The 26,073-nt window shown below is 36.4% G+C and overlaps 1 protein-coding gene across 1 annotated transcript in view; it reads right to left on the bottom strand.

The window, feature by feature from the left end:
* APBB1IP (amyloid beta precursor protein binding family B member 1 interacting protein) overlaps window positions 1-1,531 on the bottom strand; it is a 134,753-nt gene extending 133,222 nt beyond the window's left edge. The window contains exon 1 of the mRNA XM_078151956.1: window positions 1,076-1,531. The gene's annotated coding sequence lies outside the window, so the exon portion shown is untranslated. The remainder of the gene's footprint in view (window positions 1-1,075) is intronic.
* Between the last annotated feature and the right edge of the window lie 24,542 nt (window positions 1,532-26,073).

Raw genomic sequence — 26,073 nt, 5'->3', positions numbered from 1 at the left:
CTCTCTCACACCATTTTTTTCCATGGGAGACCACACACATCTGGAAAGCTTGCCATAAGCCACCTGCCTCAAGTTCCTGATAGAAACTTAGCTTAATTTACTACAAAAAGCAAGCTCGTTGAGGGAAGGAGCTGTTGTAGCATTCTAATTTGTCTATTCCCAGTGACTAGCTGGAACACAGAAAAGTGCTAAAATGTTTTTTGATCGATTGGTAAAATAAAATTTACCCTTATAATTTATCTCATCAGGGCTGCTGCCTGACTTCTGAATTTTACTTTTTTTTTGCACTTAAAGGGAAAAAAAGATGATGGTTTTAACAATAATAATAATAATAATTGATATTTACATAAGATTTAAGATTTGCAAAGGACTTTTACACATTATCTCATCTGCCCAAGGGAAGTGGTAATCAGAAAAAAAAAACTTGATTATTCAGAGAAGAAATTCTAGCAGGAGAAAGATACCTGGGTCCTGATTTCACAACCATCTGGCTTCTTTGGTAGCCAATTCTAAAAGTCAATGCCTACGGACAGAAACCCTGCACTTCTCTCCCCACAGAATCACATCCATTCTACCAGAAGGCTAAGATCGACAACACGGTCCTGATCAGAATGAAAGCCAGTCTAAGGCTCCCTCCTGGTTTCCCCAGACAAGCTCCCTTTTATCCGACGGGCAGGGCTGCCTTAGCAGTGTTAAAACTTGGATAAACTTTGAGCAATTTTCTAGGCGGGAAGTTGTGCAATTTTGGCGAAACAGATCTAGGGTCAGGCACACACTGAGCACCCATGCGAGTTTCGGGTGAAGTGGCTGGGAGGATGGCGGAAGGGCGCCTTCCCCCCCCCACTTCTTTAAGGAGTAAGTTCTCTGTACTTGGAAATCCCCCGAAAAGGAGGGTCGGTGGGGCTTGGGCAGGCTGGTGGCGGTCCCCCTCTACTGCCTGGTGTCCCCCATCCCACTGGAAGGGGGCTGGCCGCCTCTTCTCTAGGCCACCCCGGGTCTCGGGTGGGTGAAGGGTTCAGGCACCCCAGCCCACGACGCCCCTCGCCCCTGCGCCTGCCAGTGTACGGAGCTTTACCTTGGCGAGCCTCCCGCGCGGTCGCTCCTGCACTGAGACGGGGCGGGCACTGGAGAAGCTAGGCCCGACCGAGGATTCGGCTGGTCGCCTGGCGAGCTTGGGGCTGTGCAGTCTGCAGCTCTGCTCCGGGGGTGAGGGGGTGGCGTCCTCGGGAAGGAAGTCGGTCAGCCTCGTCCCCCCGCCCCCCGGAGGCTGGCGGGGGCTTGAAGTGCCAAGTTCACACGTGCGTAAAGACGCGGGCGGCGCGCCCGGACCCGGAGCACCGCGGGGCGGGTCTGTAGGTTTGGGGCGCTCTTTATCTACACTGCCCCTCCCAAACCCGCGCGCACCTCCTGCTCTTTCCCCTTTCTCTCTCCTCCTTTCGGGGTGGGGGTGGGACACTTAAACTGGCTTCTGCGGTCGCCCAAGCTTCAACAGTTCCTCTTCCTGGGACACGGGGCTCCCCGGTCGTGCCCGCTCTGGGCTCCTGGTGCAGAGGCAGGGGAAGGGAGGGCCGAGGAGAAATAACACCCTTGCTCCAGAGTCATTGGGCAACCGCTTCGTATCTTTACTGGGTTTCCTGCAGCCCCCGAGCTCGGAGCTTCCTTTTTCAGAGTCACGGTTAAGCAAGTTCCCAGCAGAAGGGCCTTCCGACAGCTAGCCAGGGACGAGGAAACTGCGGGGCTTTATTGGGAATAGGGATTAGACCCTCCACCTGAATCCAGCAGCATCTGCTCCCCTTCCCACACCTCCTTATCCCTCCCCAAGTTAATGATAATAAGAGCTAACCTTTATATAAATTGTAAAGTTTGCAAAACACTTTACATATATTAACTCATTTGATCTTCACAGTAACTCTGCCATTATCCTCATTTTATAGTTGGGGAAACTGAGGCCAAGAAAGGCCGGATTTAAATTCCAAGTCACAGGCACTATGCACGGGGCCACCTTGGATCATCATCTAGTCACCATCCACAGCCTCACCTAGCAGGCTGGTTAATAACGTCTAGTATTTACCCAGTGTTTTAAGGTTTTCAAAGTGCTTAACCTATGTTATCCTGTTTGATACAGTGGGAGATGGAGAGAGTTTAAGCGTTTCCTCAGGTTAGTGGGGAGAAGGAGGCAGTATTTGAGCTTGAGGCCAAGTCCAGCCTCTATGCCCTAGCTGCAGCTGTTAGCCACTGACCCCACTTCCCCCTGCACTTCCTTCTAAGGACCCCCACCCCCGCACCCCTTACAGTTCAGAGTCTACACCGTCTTCCTATCTCTTCACCCTTGGCACAAGACCTTCCCACATCATCCAGATAGTCTGCCCAGCCAAAGAGAGTTGGTTTTGATTTTGTTTTTTAAACTTTCCTCTCACCTCTAAGACTAACATTTCTTCCTTTACATTGTTCCATGTAGGAACATAGATTTAGGCAGGAAGGGACCTTAGAAGTCATAGGATCAATCCGTCAAGTGCTCACTGTGTGCCAGGCTTTGGCTTTGGCTTCTGGAGATACAGATACAAGGAACGAGACGATCCTTATCCTGAAGGTGCTTACATTCTATCAGGAAAGAAAATAGCAACTTATGTAAGAATATGCAGAATAAATACACGGTTGTCAGGGAGGGAAATTGGGAAACTCTTCTGTAGAAGGTCATGAAGGTGAGGAAGGGGTGCATTTCAAGCACAGGGGGTGACCAGTGAAAGTCATGGAGATGGCACAGAGAGAAGACCAGTCTGACTGGATGGAGTGCAACAGGTGGAGTTATGGGTAGGGAGACTGGAAAGAGTTTGGGGCAAGATTGGGAAGGGCTTTAAAAGCCAAACAAAGGAGCTTATATTTTATTCTAGAGACTCAACTCAAAATTGGGGGGTGGAGTGTCACATGGTTAAGGCTGCAGTTTAGGAATATCATTATGGCAGCCATGGAATCCCCATGAAGTTCAGCTGAGGTGTCTGTAGCCCTCTGCTAGGCTCTGAGAATTGGGGCACTACTAGAGTCCTGAAGCTGTACTTCTGCCTGAAATGCCTTTCCTCTGTGTGTCTGATTTGTCCTCTCTCAGCTCCCAGATTATTGGTCCCAATGTTATTAACATACGTGATCGTCAGAAAGACAGTCCCTTGACTTTTGTCCTTCAAGAAAGAGTAGACTGCCAACCAAGTATCAGTTTGCCACCTGACAATAAGAATTCTTAACCTATTAACTGCCTTCTCTTTATGGGAAGAAGGATGCTTCTTTTTTCCTTGGCTCATTCGACAATTTTGTGCTGACATTTTTTTTTTTGTTCAACGTAGTGTATAATGATATTAAAACTACTCTTTTTGGCAGGTAATGAGTTAAAAAGAAGAGGGAGCTTGAGCAGTGGATAGAGGGCCAGTAAAGACTACTTAAGGTCCTGTCCTATTTCTGACACAATTGGATGTGTGCTCTTGGGCAAATCACTTAACCTCCAATGTCCCAGGAAATCCCTGAGTCTCTAAATTAGAGTAGAGTTGCCCATCTTCATTGGTCTAGGGAGTTTCTGTAGCTAAAGATCCCTCCACTGATGAATTACAAGTCCAAACCCTGACCCACATTCTCTGATTTTCCCCCACCCCACAAAAAAGGGTTTAAAAATACAAAGCAAAATCTGATTAAGTAGATTTTTAGGGCTATCCCAGCTAGTGAAAAAGGGGACTGTTGTAAATTTTATTAACCGTATTCTTGGTTGTTCTTTTTTACCTTCTCTGGGAAAAAGTAAATGACAAAAATAAAAAGCATTTAAAAAACAATTAAAATGGATAATTGGGCACTAAATTTATAAAAGCAAGCATTACTTTGTGAAATACAAAAGGCCCATCACCTTCCAATAAATCATCTTCTTTTTAATAAATAATACATTTGCCTAACAACAAATACTTGCTGACTTATTAGATAAAGTAGGTGATTTCAAGCTGTCACAAGATTCCATTCCAGTATCATTGTAGTGAAACTCTTCTATTTTACATTCCATAAACTCTCTTCAGATTTGGGAGAGACAAAGAGCTTAAATAATTTTATGAAGGATTGTAATGAAAATCCAGAGTTCACAGAAGCAGGACAAATTAGGAAATGTAACTAAAATTCCAATAAAGAACATTCCCCTGTGAGAATTCTAGGTTACAGCTACCCTAATCCTAGTTTCTCTCCTCAAATGCAATACTCCATCTTCCACCTTTGCACCAATCTTTGCACTGGCTGTCCTCCATGCCTGGAATAGTTTCCCTCCTCACCTCTGCCTCTTAATTTTCTTCTCTTCTTTTAACATTCAGTTCAAATCTTAATTTTGGCGGAAGATCTTTTTTGGTTCCCCCAGGACAGTACTGCTAGTCCTTTCCCCTCTGACATTACCTCCTAGCTACTTTGTATCTATCATTTTTGTGTTTTTCTCTTTATTAGAATGCAAGCTCCTTGAGGGCAGGGACTGTTTAGATCTTTTTTTTATATTCCTAGCACCAAGCAGAATGTTTGGCAGACTGAGCCTTAATTAATGCTTGGTAATTGACTGACTGATTAACCCATATTGTGGTTGAAGAAATAGCCAATCAGTATTTTTTTTTGTCTTGTTTCTCTTAGTTGATAAGCTTTTGTAAGTCTTATTAATTAATTATTCTTGCCTGGTCTTTGGGGACTTTCTAACACTGATGTTGCCTTCATTCCCCTTTGCAAATTTTCTTTCTTCCTTTTTTCTTTTTTGCTTTTGCTTATTTGTAAGCTTTAGTAAACTTCATCTGTCTGTTTCAAATTTTAAAACATTACTAGCTGATAATCAAAGAGCTTTAGCTTAGTGAGTTCTATTGTAAAATTTTGAAAAATCCAATAAGCAATACCCGTGGAAATGAAGTACACACACAGAGCATTTCACGATATAATTTTGTTATTCTGCACCGAAAACCTCATGAGTATGAACTAATTATCATAGCTTAGTATAACAGAAACCAACGAACATCTGGAAACTTTTGAAAATTTGTCCTTTGTTAAAAATGCGAATGTGATCATCAGTCTGAAACAATGTTTTTCGAATTTCATTCATTACATTTCATTCTAGAGCACCAATGGCTTTGTCTACAAGATGTCTACCCAGAATTTCTTTTTACTTTTCATCTGGACCTCAGCTTCCTCATCTATAAAATAAAGGAATTGAACTAGGTAACCTCTGAGGTTTCTCTAAAATCAAAATCTTTGATCCTGTGCTTCGGTGTCGTGTACAGTGTCTGATTCTCTTCTCGCAGGGAGGGAGAATGGGCTGTCATAATTCCCTCTGAGGTTTTATGTGTCTTAGAAATGGAAAAGTAAGTTGATGAGGCTGATATGGGGTCAGAAATAACAACAGTAGTAATCATAGCTAGCATTTACATAGCCCTTTAAGGTTTGCAAAGCACTGTACATGTTATCTCATTCAAGCCTCGCAACAACCCTGGGAACTAGATAATATCATCTCCTTTTTACAGATGAGGAAACTGAGACTATGAGATTAAATGATTTGCCAGAGGGTCATGCAGCTATTAAGTGCCTGAGGTGACATTTGAACTGTTACCCACTGCGCCACCTAGCTGTCTCTGAAAGAAAGGCAATGGATGTATCTTGTACAAACTTCTTAGATATTTAAATGCAAAGCAATATAACTATAGATAAATCAATATATTGTCTGCAATTTGGTATCTTAAGTTTGTTTCAACAAATATTTGTTGAGTGCCTACTAGATTTTGTTATTGTTCAGGTTCTGATTCTTCATGACCCTGTTTGGGCCAAGCAAAGACACTGGAGTAGTCTGCCATTTCCTTGTCCAGTTCATTTTACAGATGAGGAAACTGAGGCAAACTGGGTTAGGTGACTTGCTCAGGGTCACACAGTTAGTAAACACCTGAGTCTGTCTGACTCAACACCTGGCACTCTATCCACCGAACCCCCTAGTTGTCCCAAACATTGGAGATACGAAGTAAAAAAAATAAAACAGTACCTGCCCTCAAGGAGTTTGCGTTCTGTTCAGGTTGGGGTAGCACCCAAAACTATAGAAAGTAAATGTGCAGCAGTTTTGTGAAGTAGAGAGGGAAATTAGGAACAGCTTCCTCTGGGATGTAGCACCTGAGCTGTGTTTTGACAGCAACTAGCTCTTTTACAAGGTTGGAGGTGAAGAAGGGAGGGAATAAAGAAGAGAAGAACATTTGTTAAGCACTTGCCGTGTGCGAGCCACTATGCTTTCCAAATATCATCTCATTTGATGCTCATGCAAAGCATGGGTGACAGCTTGTTCACATGCACCAAGGCTGGAGACCAAGGAACAATGAGTGTGCCAACTCGGCTGGAATACAGAGTAAGTGAGGAGGGAAAATGTGAGATCAGTCTGTAAGATGTAGGCTAGAGGCCACAGCCATGTTGTGAAGGGCTTTAAACGCCAAACAAAAGAGTTTGTATTATTACCTAGATGTAATAGGGGAACCTCCGGAGCTTCTTAATTGAACAAATATTTATTGTCTACTATGCCCATAGCACTGTTTACAGTCTTTCCTCCTGTCATCTCATGAACCCCAGTAATACAATTTACTGCCCAACCACTCACAATAGGATTCGGTAGAGCGAGACCACTGATGGAATAAAGCTGTACCTAGAGTAAAGGTCTAAGTCAATATTTTGGGAGCAGGGGAGGTGACAAGAGTGGAGATGCTATGAATTTTGGAAATTGATGTATGGCCCTGCTGCACTTCTAGCTGAGGCCATGAGTTGAATTCAGGTCCACACAAACACTAAGTATGGTAATTACCTGATAAATTTAGACCATGTAGAAAGACAATCCTGGTCATTTATTACTTAAAGAAAATTTGGTCCTCATTCTAACCTGAAGTGGTAGAGAAATGGATTTTTTAAGTTTCAAATCATGAGTGGCCTTTTTTCTTCCTATATTCAATTTTTCAATAATGTGAAAAATATATGCATATATATATGTGTATATATATATGTACGCACAAATATACACATATGTATACACACATATATAAAATGCAGCAGCAAGAGTATAATAGAGCCAAGTGGGACCAGCTCTCAAGACCTTAAATTTTCAGTGTACGGATTTATACCTGACAACAATAAACCAGGACCTGATTTATTATTTTGTTGATTATCTAGAGTTAAGAATGATAGATAAAATGTTAATAATGCAGATTAAGTTGAAAAGTGTGTCAAGCTGTATTTTGTTCCTTAGAAAATCGGCTATTAAACATTTACCTGAACATAACTCTTCTAAAATGAAATTTTCATGATATTCTCATCAGACTTTTAAAAACTGAACAGTACAGACTAGAGCCCTTAGGAACTTCCCTAAAATGTGAGTCCTCCAAGTAGATTTGAATTCCTGGAGGTCAGGAACTGTCTTTTGCCTCTTACTGTATCTGTGGTGCTATCTGGCTCTTAGGTGCTTAATAAATGTTTATTGACTGATTGATAAGCTATAGATCAGTTGCTGATCTGCATTTAGAAAGAGTTTCTATACCAGAAGCCTTCCACACATTGATGAAATCATGGATCTACTCTGTGCTCCCTACCTACAAAAATTACAGCCCTTTACTTATTTCTTATATGTTATATGCACGGAAACTAGAGTTGTGTTTTGTCATTAATCTTGATGTGTGATTTTCTAGGCTAAGCAGCTCTGGTGATAGTGCATCAATTTGTATTAGCAACTGTTCATCAATTTATAGCCTTAGAAAGTTGTCTTGGGGTACTGAGGCGTTAAAAAGTCAAGTCAACGAGCATTTATTAAGCACGTACTGTATACCAGCTATGTCCTAAATGGTGGAGATGCAAAGAAAGGCAAAAAAAAGCCCTTGCTCTCATTGAATTTATAGTCCAGTGAGAGAGACAACATGCAAATAATTGTGTACAAACAGGCTATAAACAGAATAAAGTAGAGATAATAAATAGAGTGAAGGCAATTAAAGAGGATCAGGAAGGATTCTTGTGGAAGGTTGGATTTTAGTTGGGATTCAAAGGAAGCAAGGGAAGGCAGGAGGCAGAGATGGGAGTGGGAGGATTCCGGGATTGGAGGACATCTAGTAAAAATGACTAGGAGGAAGAGCTGCTCTTTATTGCTATGAAACATTATGGTTCCAGAGAGGGTGAGGAGTTTGAAAAATTATTGGGGGCCATGCTGAGTTTAAAGTACCTGAGTAGAGTAGGAGAGAGGGACCACCACTGTTGGCTAGATTACTCTACCTGCTGGAAATAGCTGAAAACCTGCATGGGATGTGATAGTAGCACCTGGGCTTGCTGGATCAAAGGACCATAGGTTTTAGAATTGGAAGGGATCTTTGAAATTATCCAGTCTAGTCCCCGTGTGTTATAGACAGGCTCGATCTCTTGGTAGTTCTATAACTTTAGACACACACCCTCCCCCTGTGTAGAAGAAGTCCGTGTAAAATAAAATAGAGCAAGTAACACTTTTGCCTTAACCACAGTGAACGTCTCAAAAATATAAGATTCACTGTTGGTGGAACTGTGAACTGATCCAGCCATTTTGGAGAGCAATCTGGAATTATGCCCAAAGAGTTATTAAACTGCTTATATCCTTTGCCTCAGCAATACCACTAATAGGTCTGTTTCTCAAGATGATTAGAGAAAAAGGTAAAAGAACCTATATATTCTAAAATGTTTATAGCAGCTCTCTTTGTGGTGGCAAAGAACTGGAAATTTTGGGGTTGCCCATCAATTGGGGAATGGCTGAACAAGTTGTAACGGAATACTACTGTTCTATAAGAAATGATGAGCTCAGTGATCTTAGAAAAACCATGGATAGATTTGCAGTGAATTGAGCAGAACCAAGAGAACTTTGTATACACTAACAACAATGTTGTTTTAAGAGCAGCTTTGAGTAACTAAGTCATTTTGACTATTATAAGTACCCAAATTAATTACAAAGGACATATGAAGAAAGATGCTATCTACATACAGGGAAAGAACTGATAAATAGAAGTATGTGTAGAATGGTTTTGCATACATCTACATCTACATGTTTGTGTCTAGTGGTAGCCATCTTGGGGGGAAGAGGGAAGGAAAGAAAAAAAGGGAAAAAAACAAAGTTGTATGATAACTTTATTATATATTTAAAAGGAATAGCAGTAAATAATAGATTTGCACATAATAAATCTGCAGTTTCATGTACAATCATTTTTCCTATTCTACGATGTTATGGAAATGCTTGTCTTATTTCTTAAGTTCAGAATAAAATAAATAAAATTTTAAAAAATATAATTTCCTAAAAATAAGAAAAATGTTATTCTAAACTGGATCCATCTCATGGGAAATAACATAAATTTCTTCTTTAAAACTGCTCTTTAGTCCCATTCATTTTTCTTCAGACAATATTTGCATAAATGATGGCAAAGCAAAGCAGAATAGATTAGAAAAGGCAGCCATTGTGAAATATAAACTAGAATCATTCTCTAAACTCAATTAAAACCAATTTTGAATGTTCCATATGCATTTTGTGGAACAGTATGACAGTGTCAAGATGTGTGTGTGTTTGAAATAACTTGTGAGTCTACAGGCTCTTTTGCTTAGTAAAGTCTTTAAGAATTTCATTGGCATAGGAAATCCACATGTTTTTCAAGATTGTTCTATTTAAATATTTGATTTTCAGTCCCTACCATATGGGTATTAAAAACTTTGTAATAAAAAAGAATGAATCTGGTATTCTTTTAAATTGAACTATATACTACTACAGTGAGTGATACAAATTATTCTTTCTCTAAGTTTTTTCTCCTTGGCTTACTTTCCTACTCCCAAAACTTGAGATTCGATCATAGAAATCTTTTGAAGTAATTTTTCTGGAGTATAATAGCTTTATCATTTCAAATTTTAAAATGAAGAAAAATTGTTATACTTTCTTCCTCTTTCATTTAACCCATCCATTCCTGTTCTTGTTAGCAATGTTGGACAAGTCAATAAATTTCTTTTTGTCTATCCATAAATATTTATTGAACCTAATTGAAAATAGATCTACCACAACTTTCTACTAAAAACAAGAGGATGGCTTTGCACATAATAAGCACTTAATACATGTTCATTGATTGAATCGAATTCAAAAGGAATCAAGTTCTTTATTGGTGCCTTGAATTTCACCAAAAAAAGCAGCTGAATGATCACACAAGAAAATAAAACCTTATCAGAATCTTTTAAAGAAAAGAGCAAAGTGAAGAAAAATATTGATACAATGAAAAGACTATGGAGCAGCTGAAATAAAGCAAAAAACCAGAAATCACAATGATTCCAATATTGACTATTTCCATCTTTTTGTTATCTTTGTCAATTTGATACATATGATGTGAAACCACAAGGTTGTTTCTCTTCTTTGGAGTAATCTTTTATGTGTTTGCTAATACTTTGCAATCCTTTTGAGAGCTATTTACTTTGACCAATTTGTCCATTTGGATTAGTTTCTTATTATCTTGGATATTAAATTCTTATTAGAGATATTTGATGCAAAGATTATTTCCCAGTTGGCTACTTTTCCTCTCATCCTAGTTTCATTTATTTTGATGGTACAAAAGGTTTTCAATTTTACATAATCAAAATTACATATTTTATCTTATTTTAACACATCCTAGAGGACAATATGACAAGATATGAGGCACAGAACTGACCTTTTGCTAGAACTTTACCCTTAAAATAGCATTAGAAATGAAAAAAGTACTTTAGCGTAGAAATATTATTTTTCTACATTTATCTAGGCTATGTTTGCTACATTTATTAGAAAAAGCTGGAAAGAACCCTGGTGTTCAACAGTTGAAGAATGATGAAATAAACTATGGTATGTTAATGTAATAGAATATTACAAAAGCTATAAAAATGATAAATACCAATACAAGGAAAAATGGAAAGTCCTTTATGAAGTGATGCAAGATGAAAACAGCATACACATTAACTATAACTAGACATGCAAATAAAAACAAAGGCAAAGACATCAGAACTTCAGAAGGACTTGGAAAGGTAAGTAAAATGAACAAGAACATTTCTAGTTTCTTTTTTGTCTCTTAGATTGCTTCCAACTTGTTAAATGTTCAAGATTTTTTTCATAATAATAACTACTATTTATAGAGCACTTACTTTGTTCCAGGCATTTATAAATATTATCCCAATCGATCCTCACAACAACCCTGGGAGGTAGGTACTATTATTATCCCCACTTTACAGATGAGAACACTGAGGCATACAGAAATTAAGTGATTTGTCTGGGGGTCACATAACTAGCATGTAAAACCATACTATGCATACTTGTATTTATTAGTTCTTTCTCTGGAGGTGGATAGCATCTTCCTTCATAGGTCCTTTGTAGTTCATTTGAGTACTTATAATACTCAGAATAACTTATTTCTTTGCAGTTGTTCTTTGAACAATATTGCTATGACTGTATACAACATTCTCTTGATTCTGCTCATTTCACTCTCCATTATTTCATGCAAGTCTACCTATGTTTTTCTAAAATCTACCTGCCCATCATTTCTTATAGCACAGTGTTCTATCACAATAAAACACCACAAATTTTTTAGCCATTCCCAAATTGATGGGTATCTTCTCAATTTCCAGTTCTTTGCCACCACAATAAGACCTGTTATAAATATTTTAGAACATACAGGTTCTTTCTCTTTTTCCCTGATCACCTTGGGAAACAGACCTAACAGTAATATTGCTTGAATCAAAGGGCATAGGCAGTTTAGTAACTCTTTGGTCATAATTCCAGATTACTCTCCAAAATGTTTGGATCAGTTCGCAGTTGCACCATTAGTGTCCCAATTTTTCTACTTCCCCTCCAACATTTGTCATTTCCCCCTTTTATCATTTTAACCTGTCTGATAGGTATGAGGTGATATCTCAAAGTTGTTTTAATTTGCATTTCTCTAATCAATAATGATATAGAGCATTTTTATATGACTATATATAGTTTTGATTTCTTCATCGAAGAACTGCCTGTTCATATCCTTTGACAATTTATCAATTGGGGAATGGCTCATATTCTTATAAATTTGACAGAGTTCTCTATATATTTGAGATATGAAATCTCATCCAAGAAACTGTCTATAAACCTCCCCCTTCCAATTTTCTGCTTTCTGTCTAGTCTTCACGACCTTGACTTTATTTGTACAAAATTTTTAAATTTAATGTAATCAAAATTATCCATTTTACATCTCACAATATTCTCTGTCTCTGTATTGGTCCATACCCAATTCCTGCCAGACTGCTTTCCAGTTTTCCCAACGATTTTTTTAACCAAATAATGAATTTTATGCCGAAACCTTAAATCTTTACATTTGTCAAATACAAGGTTACTGTAATCATTTACTACTGTGTATTATATGTCCACTCAGTTCCACTAACCTACCTTTCTTTTTCTTAACCAGTGCCAGATAATTTTGATAATTACTCCCTTTCAATATAGTTTGAGATCTGGTATTGCTAAACCTCCTTCCTTTACATTTTTCATTAATTCTTTGGATATTCTTGACCTTTTTGTCCTTCTAAATGAATTCTGTTATTATTTTTTCTAGCAATAAAATACTTTTTTGGTAATTTAATTGGGATGACATTGAATATGTAGATTAGTTTAGGTAGAACTGTCATTTTTATTATATTGGTTCTGCCTTCCCCCCATGAACAAATAATATTTTCCAATTATTTAAATCTAACTTTATTTGTATAAAAAGTGTTTTATAATTGCATTCATGTAATTCATGGGTTTGTCTTGGCAGGTATACTCCCAGGTACTCTATGCTGTCTGCAATTATTTTAAATGGGGTATTTGTTACTATCTCTTGCAGAGTTGTTGTTTTTTATTTTTTTGGTGATATATAGAAATGCTGATGATTTATGTGAATTTATTTTATATCCTGCTACTTTGCTAAAATTATTAATTGTTTCAGCTAACTTTCTTAGTTGAATCTCTAGGATTTTCCAAGTATATCATCATATATTCAGCAAAGAGAAATAGTTTTATTACCTCATTGCCTATTCTGATTCCTTCAATTTCTCCTTCTCTTATTCCTATTGCTAGCATTTCTAATACAATATTAAACAATACTGGTGATAATAGGCATCCTTGTTTTACTCCTGATTTTATTGGGATGGCTTCTAGCTTATCCCCATTACAAATAATGTTTGCTTATGGTTTTAGGTAGATGCTCCTTATCATTTTAAGGAAAAATCTATTTATACCTGTGCTTTCAAATGTTTGTAATAGGAATGAATGTTGTATTTTTGTCAAAAACTTTTTTTGCATCTATTGATATAATCATATGATTTTTGCCAGTTTTGTTATTCATATAATCATGTTAATAGTTTTCCTTTTGTTAAACCATCCCTTCTTCTGTAGTATAAATCCCATTTGGTCACCATGTATAATCTTTGTGATATATTATTGTAATCTCCTGGCTAGTATTTTATTTAGGATTTTTGTGTCCATATTTGCTAATGAAATTGGTCTATAATTTTTTTTTTGCTGTTTTTGCTCTTCCTTGTTTAGGTATCAGCACCGTACTTGTTTCATGAAAGGAGTTTGGTAGGACTTCTTTGCTTATTATTTCAGATAACTTATTTAATGTTGGAATTAGTTGCTCTTTAAATGTTTGGTAGAATTCACTTGTAAATCCATCTGGTCCTGATGCTTTTTTCTTAGGAAGCTCATTTATGGCTTGTTCAATTTATTTTTCTAAAATAGGCTTATTTAAATATTCTATTTCCTCTTCTGCTAATCTAGTCAGTTTATATTTTTTAAAGTATTCTTCCATTTCCCTTAAATTGTTAAATTTATTGGTGCATAATTGGGCAGAATAACTCCTAATAATTGCTTTGATTTCATTTTCATCAGTGATATATTTGCCCTTTTAATTTTTGATAGTAGTGATTTGGTTTTCTCCTGTCTTTTTAAAATCATATTAACCAATGGTTTGTCTGTTTTATTGTTTTTTTTTCCCATAAAACCAACCTCTAATTTTATTATTAATTCAGTGGTTTTCTTACATTTGTTTTTATTAATCTCAGCTTTAATTTTTAGAATTTGTAATTTAGTGTTTAATTGGGAATTTTTAATTTGTTCTTTTTCTAGTTTTTTTTTAAATTGTATACCCAATTCATTGGTTTCCTCTTTCTCTATTTTACTGATATAAGCATTTAGAGCTATTAATTTTCCTCCAATTACTACTTTTGCTGCATCCCATAGGTTTTGGTATGTTGTCTCATTATTGTTATTCTCTTGAATAAATTTTTTTTATCATTTTTATGACATTCTTTAACTCACTCATTCTTTAAGAGTAGGTTGTTTAGTCTCCAATTAATTTTTAACCTGTGTTTCCATTATGCTTTTGTAAATATAATTTTATTGCATTATGATCTGAAAAAGATATTTAATATTTCTGCTTTTCTTCATGTAGCTATAAAGTTTTTATGCCCTTATATATGGTCAGTTTTTATAAAGGTACCATGTACTGCTGAGAAAACATATATATTCCTTTCTATTTCCATTCAATTCTCTCCAGATATCTGTCATATCTAGCTTATCTAAGATTTTATTAATCTCCTTGACTTCTTTTTTTTTTTTGGTTAGATTTATCTTGTTCTGAGAGGGGAAGATTTAAGTCCCCCATTATTATAGTTTTGTTATCTATTTCCATCTATAATTCATTTATCTTTTCCTTTAAAAAAAATTGGATACTATAGCATCTGGTGCATATAGGTTTAGTATTGATAATATTTCATTATCTATTGTACCTTTTATCATAATATAGTTTTCGTATTTATCTCTTTTAATTAAATCTATTTTAGCTTTAAATTTGTCTGAGATCACAATTGCCACTCCTGCTTCTTTTGTGCCAGCTGAAGCATAATAAATTCTACTCCAGCCCTTTATTTTTACTATATGTGTATCTCTCATTTTACAATATGTTTCTTGTAAACAATGTAGTTGGATTCTGGTTTTAAATCCATTCTGCAATCACATTTAAAGTAGATGTGCATTTCTCTCCATCCTATTTTCCCTACTGTTTATCCTTCTCTCTTTTTTTGTATCCCTCGTCAAACATCTAATTTACTTCTAAGTACTGCTTCTCTAATCCACACCCCTTCTAAGAGTCCATCCCTCATCCTCTCCCCTTACCCTCCTATTTCTTGATCTGCACACCCTTCTGATATCTCCTCATTCTCCTATTTCTTTGTAAGTTGAGAAGACTTTTATACTCTTCTAGATGTATATATGTTATTCCCACTTTAACCCAGTTCTGATGAGAATAAAGTTCTAGCACTACCAACTTTATACCCCCTCCTCCCCTCCACTGTAACAATTCTTCCATTCACACCTCATTTGAATGAGATAATAGCTCCATTTTTACCTCTTCTTACCCAATTTCACTTTTTAGGATCATCTCATCATATTCAATTCAACCCCAAGCCTTCTTTTTATGCTCTTTCAAACTACCCAAGTAATAATAACATTCTTGTTACAGATAACTTTTTTCCCATATAAGAAGTAAACAGTATGACCTTATCAAATTCCTTATAATTGGTCTTTAATGTTTACCTTCTTATGTTTCTCCTGATTCTTGTAGGTCAAATTTTCAGTTTAGTTCTGGTCTTTTCCTCATAAATACCTGGAAGTCCTTTGGTTCATTAAATATCATTTTTTCCCATGCAGATATATGAAGTTTTGCTAGGTGAGTTATTCTTGGTTGTAGACCCAGCTTCTTTGCTCTTAAAAATGCCCTTTGATCTTTTAATGTTGAAGCAATTTTGTGTTATCCTGACTGAAGCACCACAGTATTTTAACTGTTTTGTGTTTTCTTTTTCAGTTGCTTGTAGCATGTTCTCCTTGACCTGGGAGCTTTGAAACTTAGCTATAATGTCTCTGTGAGTTCATTTTGGGATCTCTTTCAAGTGGTGATTGGTAGACTTTCTCAATTTCTAATTGCCCTCTAGTTCTAAAAATTCGGGGCAAATTTCCTTAATAATATCTTGAAGCATAGTGTCTAGATTCTTTTTTTAAATCATAACTTTTAGGTAGTCTAAAAATTCTTAAATTGTCTCTCCTTGGTCTGTTCTCTAGGTCAGTTGTTTTTCTAATGAGATGTTTCGCACTCTTCTATATTTTCATTCCTTTGATTTGTTTTATTATATCTGGGTATCTGATTTTTAAGGAGTTATTTTCTTCCATAACTTTTTGGACCTCTTTTTCTAATTGGTTGATTTTCTTTCCATAATTGCCTGGATTTTCTTACATTACTCTTATTTTTTTTCCCTAATTTTTTCTCACCTCTTATTTGATTTTTAAAGTCCTTTTTAAGCTCTTCCAAGAACTCTTTTTGGACTTGTGACCATTTAACTTTTTTTTCTTTGAAGTAGAAGTAGCTGTTTTAACTTCACTATCTTCTTCAGAGTTTGAGCCTAGATGTTCCCTATTACCATAGCAGCTATCTATGGTTATGTTCTTTTTCTTTTTCTTACTCATTTTTAGTGGCTTATTTCTTGGCTGTTAACTTTGTGTTAGAGTTGGGCTGTAAACCAGAGATGTGGAGAATAATGTCTCAGCCTTCAGGTTTTTTGGCCATTGTGTTCTGAGCTCTATCTGTGGGCCTGACCTCAGGTACTCTTCTCTGCTCCTGAACCATTGCTAGGCCCTCAGCAACACCGTCACCACAAATGTTTTTTACTTCCTACAGCCTCTTCCATGCTGCAAGCTTCGGCTGAACCCTCTGCCCAGGAACCAAATTGAAACCAGGGATTCTGCTATCCTGTGAGTGTTCACAGCCAGCAGGGCCCCACCCTCTCAACCTCACTCACCTGGCACATGCTCATTACTCTTTGCCTACAGACACAGCCTAGGATTGTGTCTGGTCAGCGCATGTGGGTCAGCCCACCTGAGCCATCTGTCCTGTACCAGTGGAGACCCTGCAATCTTCCCTTGCTCAGCTGTCTGACTCCCACACTGTCCATGGGGCAGAAGTTCCTAAAGCTGAGGCAGCCCCCAACACAGCTGCCCCCAGGGCTTATTGTTTGTTGAATATCTGCCCCAAGGTATTTGCCCTTCAGGCCAAACCTCCACCCCAGGTGGTCAGGTATTTCTTTTCTACCTTTTCCCAAGTTGTCTGAGCCTGTACAACTGCTTTGACTTTTAATTATTTCTGCTGCAGAAATCAAGGCTATCTGTAGTCATTTGGGGAAAAAAATGCTCTAAATCACTATTGATTAGAGAAATGCAAATGAAAACAACTCTGAGGTTGTTTTACTAATTGTTATTTTATTATTAAAACCACCTCACACCTAGCAGAGTGGCTAACATGACAAAAAAGGAAAATGATAAATGTTGGAGGGAATGTGGGAAAACTGGGACACTAATGCATTGTTGGTGGAGTTATCTCCACCAACCATTCTGGAGAGTAATTTGGAACTAAAGGGTTGTAAAACTGCATACTCTTTGAGTGTTTTTTTCATATGACTATAGATAATTTTAATTTCTTCATCTGAAAACTGCCTGTTCATATCCTTTGACCATTTATCAATTGGGGAATGACTTATATTCTTATAAATTTGACTCGGTTCTCTATATATTTGAGAAATGAGGCCTTTATCAGAAACATTGGCTTGTAAAAATTATTTTCCAGCTTTCTGCTTCCCTTGTAATCTTGGTTGATTGTTTTGTTTGTGCAAAAGCTTTTTAATTTAATGTAATCAGAATTATCCATTTTTCACTTCATAATGTTCTCTGTCTCTTGTTTGGTCATAAATTCTCCCTTCTCCATAGATCTGGCAGGTAAACTATTCCTTGCTCTCCTAATTTGCTTATGGTATAACTCTTTATATCCAAATCATGTATCTATTTTGATCTTATCTTGGTATAGGTTGTGAGATGTTGCTCTGTGTGCGTAGCCTTTGATCCCGCAGTACCACTGCTAGGTCTGTATCCCAAAGAGATTTTTTTTTAAATGGAAAAGAACATATTTGTACAGAAATATTTATAGAAGCTCTTTTTGTGGTGGCTAAGAATTCAAAATTGAGAGAATACCCATAAATTGTGGAATGGCTGAACAAGTTCTGGCATATGATTGCAATGGAATATTATTGTGCTATAAGAAATGACAAGCAGGACGATTTCAGAAAAACCTGGAAAGACTTACATGAACTGATACAAAGTGAAGTGAGCAGAACCAGGAGAGCATTGTACGTAGTAACAGCAACATTATATGATGTAGAATTGGGAATGACATTATTCTCAGCAATACAGTGATCTAAGATAATCCCAAAGGGCTCATTATGAAAAATGCCATCTGCCTCCAGAGAAAGAACTGATATTGTTTGTATACAGACTGAAGCATACAATCTCTCTCTCTCCTCTCTTTCTCTCTTCTTTCTCTCTGTGTCTGTCTCTCTCCCCTCTCTCTCTTCTTTCTCTCCGTCTGTCTCTGTCTCTCTGTCTTTTTGCACAAAATGACTGTTATGGAAATGTTTTACATGGTTGCTCATGTAATACCCAGGAAGGGATAGAATTTGGAGCTCAAAACTTTAAAAAAAACTCAACAAATGTTAAAAATTGTTTTTACATGTAATTGGAGGGAAATAAAATATTCCTTGAAAATAATTTCTGCATTATTTCAAATTGTTTGTGGGGGAATTTGGGAAAGCTAGATAATTTCCTGACTTATTCTGTCATCTTCCCAGAATTCTCTTATTTAAATAACTTTCAAACAAAGTAACACATAGTAGCTGCTCTGCCTTGGTCAGCCAGAAAAGTTGAATAAAACTATAAGGGGCTCTGTTGTCATATTTACTATAATAGAATCAAATTATATTATAATTAGTATAATGTAAAAATTCTAATATTAGATGAATTTTTATACTATTTAGGACCTTAAGTTTCCTTCCATGACTACATTTACATTGTGACAACAACATGTTTGCTCCAACAAGAACAATAATAATAACTAGTACTTACATAATGCTTTAAGTTTTTCCAAATGCTTTACAAATATCTCATTTTATCCTCACAACAACCCTCAGAGTTAGGTGCTATCATTAGACTAATTTTACAGATAAGCCAGAAGTTACTTGCCTAGGGTCATCCAACTAGTAAGTGTCTAAAGCTGGATTCGAAGTCAGGTTTTCCCTATTCCCTATTCCAGGTCCATTGCAGCAGCCTCATAACAAAAAGTATTGTTGTATTTCTCTGTTGAGGCCCAGATTGGGAAAAGGTTAGTAATGGGAGTTTGGAGATCTCCCTATGGTAGTGTTTATGCATAATGTCCTAGTGTTTACCATCTTTAGCATGTCAGTTGCTTGACCAGTCTGAGGTCCCAGGCTGGGTGGTTTGGTAGGGTCCTAAGGATCTACATAATGGATAAAACTCTTCTGGCTCAGGAATGAGAGAAACCATTCAGCCTGCTGGATCTAATAAGGATTCTTTGACTCATGAAATAAATAGCAATAGTCCAGTAGGCTAATAGTATATAAATTCTCTACAAATTCTCTATAAATTATTGTGCATTGATAAGAAATTGGGGGAAGATCCTAAAGGTTTTTGACCAAAAGAAATAAAGCCTAAGTAACAATTAAGGAGACTAGAATGTGTGAGTAAAAAAGAAATAAACACAAGCCTTTCCCATATTTATTTGTCTATGACTTGGAATGAGGTAATCTATTCTAATCAGAGAATCTTCAGAGATCATTTACCCACCATGCTGGAGGTCTTCCATTGCATTTTTAGTATTTTTTTTGTGTGTGTACCAGGTGCACTTAAGGCTGTCCATCAGTTATCTCACACTCTCATTTTATAGTTAGCCCAACAGCTTTTCCAATGATGTATTTCACATCAGATTTAAGTTCAAGGATAAATCCTTAGTTCACTGCAACTTCTAATCAGTGGAATTCTTTTCCTTTCTGAACCCCCAAAGTATTAATGAATCTAATCGACTGTGTTCTTTGACATAAAGATAGAAGTGTGAGATAGTTTTTTTTAATGACCAAATATAATAAGCAGATAAGAAATACAAAGGTTATTTGCTTAAAGGATAGCATTTGAAGATGATGTGAATTGATTCATTGTTCTTGGCTTCAGCTTAGAGTCAGGAAGATTTGAATTCAAATCCTGTCTCAGACACTAGCTAATTGACCTGGGTCTTTTAACCTCTCTTAGTCTCAGTTTCCTCATCTATAAAATGAGAAGATTGGCTTTGATGGTGTCTACCAGATTTAAATCTATGATGTATCCTATTCTGTTTTGGTACCTAGATACAGCAGTATTATTAGTATTCTGGTGTGGGTTTGTTGTTTATTTTTACTTAAGCATTTAGTTTTCTCATCCAAATATCAGGTTTTCTAGAAGTTCATTATGTAGTTTTGATTTCATAAAACTTCAATATGCTTGGCTTAACACGAACATAATTCTCAACAATGTTCCATTTCCCTGCGTTTTAATATTTCCTTTTCTTACTACCTGTTTTTTTTTACCTAGAAGGAAACTCTTATTTTGAATGGTCTTGAAAGAAAACAGAAACCAGTGCAAGCTGCAATGGGTCCTCCATCATCTCCAGCTTCCACATCTTCAATTACAAGCCCCGATGCCATATTGTAAGTTATAAAGCCAGCATAGATTAAAAAAAAGGTCTCCTTAATCTACTTCTTGTTGGAGGAGACACATATTTTAAAATATCACTGAAATCTTTTTAATGATAGAAATGCAACTTACAAGGTGAATCTAAAAGGAAGAAAAAGTATTTATAATTTGCAATGCTTTTATCTGAGTGATACTGATATTTCCAGTATTAATTAACTAAAAAAAAGGAAGTTGCAGTTAATGAAATGATTGCTTATAGGTTCTCCTTAGAAAGACAGGTGAAGGAGGGAACAAGCATTTATTAAGCAGTACGATGTGCCAGGGAGTAGACTAAGTATTTTACAAACATCTCATTTGGTTCTCATAATAACCTGGGGAGGCAGGTGCTATTATTAACCCCCTTTTACAGTTGAGGAAATTGAGGTAGGCAGAGGATATGTGACTTACCAAGGGTCAAACAGCTAAGTGTCTGAGGCTATATTTGAACACAGGTCTTCCTGACTCCAGGCCTAGTACTCTATCCACTACCATCTACAAAGTGGTTGGTTAGGCTTCATGGAGAGCCTGAAGGCAACATGAAAACATTTGGTCATGTTTTTTTTTTCAGGGTTCAAGGTGAGCATAATAAAAAGGTCACTATGAAATTAACTGCAGTTTATGTACCATCAACCTGTTGATGAAGATGAAGAAGTAGAGAAATTCTGTGAAGAATTTAGTGAGATCGTCCAGTATAATTTAACAAAGACCACTGGCTCTGAAGTTAGATGATACTAGATTCAAATCCCACCTTTGATACTAGCTTTGTGATGGACAAATCAATTATACTTCCTGGACCTCAGTTTCCTCATCTGTGAAATAAAGAGGTTGGACCAGATGACTTAGGAGGCCCCTTCCAACGCTAGCTGTGATCCTACAATCATATTATATTCTGATCTTCTTTGTCACCAAAGTAAGATTCTATGGTCTGACTTTTTTTGTGCTGTTTGCTCATTTTCCTCAGCCAATTACTTGAGTTTTAAACTCTTTGTTAAGGTAGGGGTCTGCTTCCAGTGTGGAGAATGTAATGTCCCAAGCTTCAGGGGTTTTGTGCAGCTGTTTTCAGAGATACTTCTATAGGGACCTGTAAATTTTCATTTCTTCCAAGGTGGTATGATCAAGGATGAGGTTTTACTCCTTTCCTGGACTATATCTGGTAATCTAGTGAGTATAAATATGCTCATTTACCAAAAATTTCAGTATTTGACTTGCCCACACCCTAAACTTACAGAATTTTGAAATTTGGAGAAACCTTAGAAATCCTATAGTAGAATCTCTTCATCTTCCTAAGGGAGAAACTAAGAACCATAAGGGTCTAAGTGACTGCCCAATGTCACAGTGAGTTAGTGTCATGACCAGAAAGAACCCCAACTTACTAGTTCCCAATCTAATATGCTTTTTACTTCTTCACATTGCCCATCCCAACCCACAAAACTTTCTCAGACTAAACTTAGACATAGTGAATCATTCCAGCTCTCTGTCTTTATAATTCTATCATGTTGCAATTATTCATTTATACATTTCCTTTAATATCTCCTTTCCTGTCTCATTTATTAAATTCTAAGTTTCTTAAGGGCAGGGATTGCATCTGTGATTTCTTTTGTCTTTCTTATGATGATGAATATATAACTGTGGACATAAGATACCTATTTTGGGCATTTCAGAATAAGATATGGATAATGAATTCAATTTTTAAACTAAAGAAAATTCAAGAGTAAATAGTTCAATGGATTGTGTTCTTAAAAAACAACAATCTTTATAATGTTAATATATCCCATACTTAGCTTTCATTTTGAGTTAATGTCTTAAAGCAACTTGAATGATTCATATCAAAACCTTTGTACTTTTCATGATTAGCCATTATTTAGATTAAAAATAAAAATAACTGACAATTACATAACAATTAAAGCTTATAAAATACTTCATATGATCTCATAGCATTTATATATTTACATATATTAAATAAATAAATGCCATTTATGCAGCATATGAAAGTGTGATAACATAATTTATTATAAGAGCAAAGTGATTTTAAAAATCTATAGCTTCTACTCAGTGTGATTTGTTCAGAAGATATAAGGAAATATCTCTGTTTTTGGCGAATCAAAATTTTCAAATGCTGATATGGGTATTCTTGGGCTGAAAGAATGTTAAATAGTTTCTTTATGTGGTTCAGACTTGGAAATAAAATTCAAAATATCATCAGCATAAGGAATAAAAACAAAATCAAAACCCTTTAGTTTTCCAGAACCTCCTGGGCCCAGATGTCAACTACAGGCCATGACAAACAAATGAAGAGTATGGAGTGTGTATTTTAAGAAGGTGATGAAATAATAGTAGGTGTGTTAACCACAGCAGAGAAAATTCCAATTCAATATCTGAATCCATCAAAAAAAAGCACAAGATGTAAGTGAAACTGGTGTGATATATGAAAAAGATATAGAAACATAAACTTGACTCAAAGGTCTTTTTCATCCAGGAATAATGTTCTTGCCAATTTAGTCTTACTTCTGGCATAGAGGCCTAAATATACAAGCTACTTGGACTATCTGATGAAAATCCCTCAAGAGGATAAACCCAGCTGGATCTAAATCAATCAGCATTGCAACCTTTTCCAATTTCAGTGGTTAATTTTGTGTTTGCCTGTGTGCCAAGATTACAGTATTAAGATTGGTTAAATTAGGGGAAAAAAGTATCAGAAAAGTTATTGTATTGACTCTACCCAATTTTTAGAAATATCAGATTAAAATTTGACAGCTTTCAGCAGGCAGAAAGGGCTAGAGCCACATTTAAATGCTGTCTATAAACATTTTCCCAGCTGGATATAAGGTCAACACAAATTATTTACTGAGGGCACTTGTGTGACCTATGCAGTCTGGAATTTTGAAAACATTTACATTTTTGTTTGGATTTCATTAGTAGTAAAAGGAGAAACTAATTTTTTGTTTAGCTTCCTGAGAGATAAGAGAAAAATAATTTTAAAAGAAAGTTCAGCTTTCAGAGGGATTCTAACTTAAACTGACAGATTTGGACAACAAGAAAAGTTATTTTAAGACATATTTCTTGTAAAATGATTTTTGATGGTTTGGGCTTGGCATGTGATAATATTAACTATTATTTATTTATTCCTATTTTATTAGTAAATTAATATGGGTCCTCCTATGGCCTTTCTAGTATTTTTCTGTGTTTGCTTAACTTCAAACTTTAAAAGATCTTTGATTTCACTAGTATTGGTATTCTTCCACCAATGTGCATCCTCCATGACTTCACAGAACGTTTTATGTGCTTTAGTATCCCTTCCTCTCCCCCCAACCCTTCCCAAAACAAACAAAAAAAATCACTCAATGGCCAATTATGGTATTGAACCTTTCTTTTCTAAACATAATTATACTAGTTCTTGGCTACCACTCTGTCTCCAGGCCTATCTATGAAGCCTTCCCAATTTGGTAGGCACACTAGAACACTATAGTATTCTACTGACACAGCCCTTTGGATTCTAGGGTTACTTCCATACCATGATAAGGCCGTAGAGTAGGACTTTAGGATTATAGGGAAATAGATTTATAGCCAGAAAGGACCTAAGAGGTCACCAAATTCACTTCTGTCGTTTTACAGAGGAGGCATAAAGACTCAGTGAGATTAAGGAATTTATTCAAGGCCAAAGACCCGGGGGCAGAGCTGGGATTTGAACCCGGGTCTTCTAATTCTAAATCCAATACTCTTTCAATTGCACTGGGATAGTAAAGGATTTATATAAATACCAATTTTAAATCAAGGAAATAAATTAAGTAATGAAAGAGGTAAAACACTTTTTAGATTTTAGAATATTGCCATATTCTTTCACATTACATAAATGAGACTTGATTCCTTTTTTATTGCTCAGTATTATAGCTTATACATTTCTGATTTCACATTAATGAAAAGAGGAAAAAGGTCATTTCACAAGGGAGGTTTTGGTCACTTGGCATAGATAGTATCTAGAGTATCATTACCAATGGTATTTTTCATTAGTATCTTCGTATAGATTTAAATGAAGTTGAACGCATGATGGAACTATCATAAATGTTAATGAAAAAATGAATTGGTAAGACAATGGAGTTCCCTTACTACCTCTTTTGGTGATCTCCAAATTCATAAAATCAGTGAAAGGATAATGAATGCCCTGGGCAATGGAATTGAATTTTACTCCAGTGTCTAGGTGGAAAGATGATAACTTTCATGCCTCTTTTTCAGTCATTCTAAAGCAGAAGCATAACTAGGGTGGAATGACTGTGGCTTTTCCCCAAAGCACTGAAACTTAGAGGGTCAAAATTTAACACATTAGGGGGCAGCTAAGTGGCGCAGTGGGTAGAGCACCAGCCCTGAAGTCAGGAGGAACTGAGTTCAAATCCACCCTCAGACCAAACACTTGACACTTACTAGCTGTGTGACCTTGGGCAAATCACTTAACCCCAGTTGCCCTAAAAAAAAAAATTAGCTCATTAGCAGCAGAAAAAGTCAATATAGTAATTACTCCCCCATTCTACTAAACTGAATTTGTCTTAATATGAGTTATTTTGATATCATCAATTACAAAACTTAGAGGCCTAATCATGTTGTTGGAACCAGAAACCTGTGCTTTTCTCAGGGACCAAAACCACTAATTATGGCTCTGTTCTAAAGTAATTCTAACACATGAAAAATATGACCCTAGAGTTCAAGGTGAGGGTCTAGATTTTCGTTGAGAAGATCTATTTTTATTCATACGTAAGAGTATGAAATGGCAAAAGAACAGTCAAAAAGTAATTCTGAGTAAAACCAACCCACTGTCCCTATAGAAGCCAGAGCAGTGTCTCTAACCCTTTGGTAGGGAACAGGGCTTCTTAGTCTGACCATTGGGAACTCCCTGTATTGATCCTTTTTCCTAGTGCACAGGCAGCCTATATATTTCAGGATTTAAGCAAAGAGAACCCACATTTTAGCCTTATCTTGTACCTTGTGGGTTTAAGGATATGTTTGTACTTAAAGAAAGGTTTTGATATAATTTTCCTTGACTAAAGAGTTTTAGGATACTTAGTTGTGCTTGGTGTATTTTATAATGGCATGATTCCTTGCTCCATTCCAAGCATGGATATTAGTCCGTGGCAAAGCTGAATGATTAATTAAGTCTTGGTAGTTGGTCAGGTCATAGAATTGGTCATTCAAGGACATGATACCTGGAGCTAGAGTCATCATTTATTGTCTTTGTGTGCCTCTAGGTTAGATAATTAACTTCTGTATATTTGGGTTTTTCTAGTTCTGAATAAAAGAAAAAGTATTGCCTACTGTTTCATATGTAGAGGTGGAGAAAAGAGAATGCAATAATTTCTTTATTCTTCTATATAGCTCCTAGCAAAAAGATAGGTGATCAGAAATTAATC

Source organism: Phascolarctos cinereus, unplaced genomic scaffold (assembly GCF_003287225.1).
Source record: "Phascolarctos cinereus isolate Bilbo 61053 unplaced genomic scaffold, phaCin_HiC Scaffold_1;HRSCAF=81, whole genome shotgun sequence".
NCBI classification, from domain to species: Eukaryota; Metazoa; Chordata; class Mammalia; order Diprotodontia; family Phascolarctidae; genus Phascolarctos; species Phascolarctos cinereus.
Note: the sequence above shows the minus strand (reverse complement) of the source record. Positions and strands in the feature narration are given on the sequence as shown.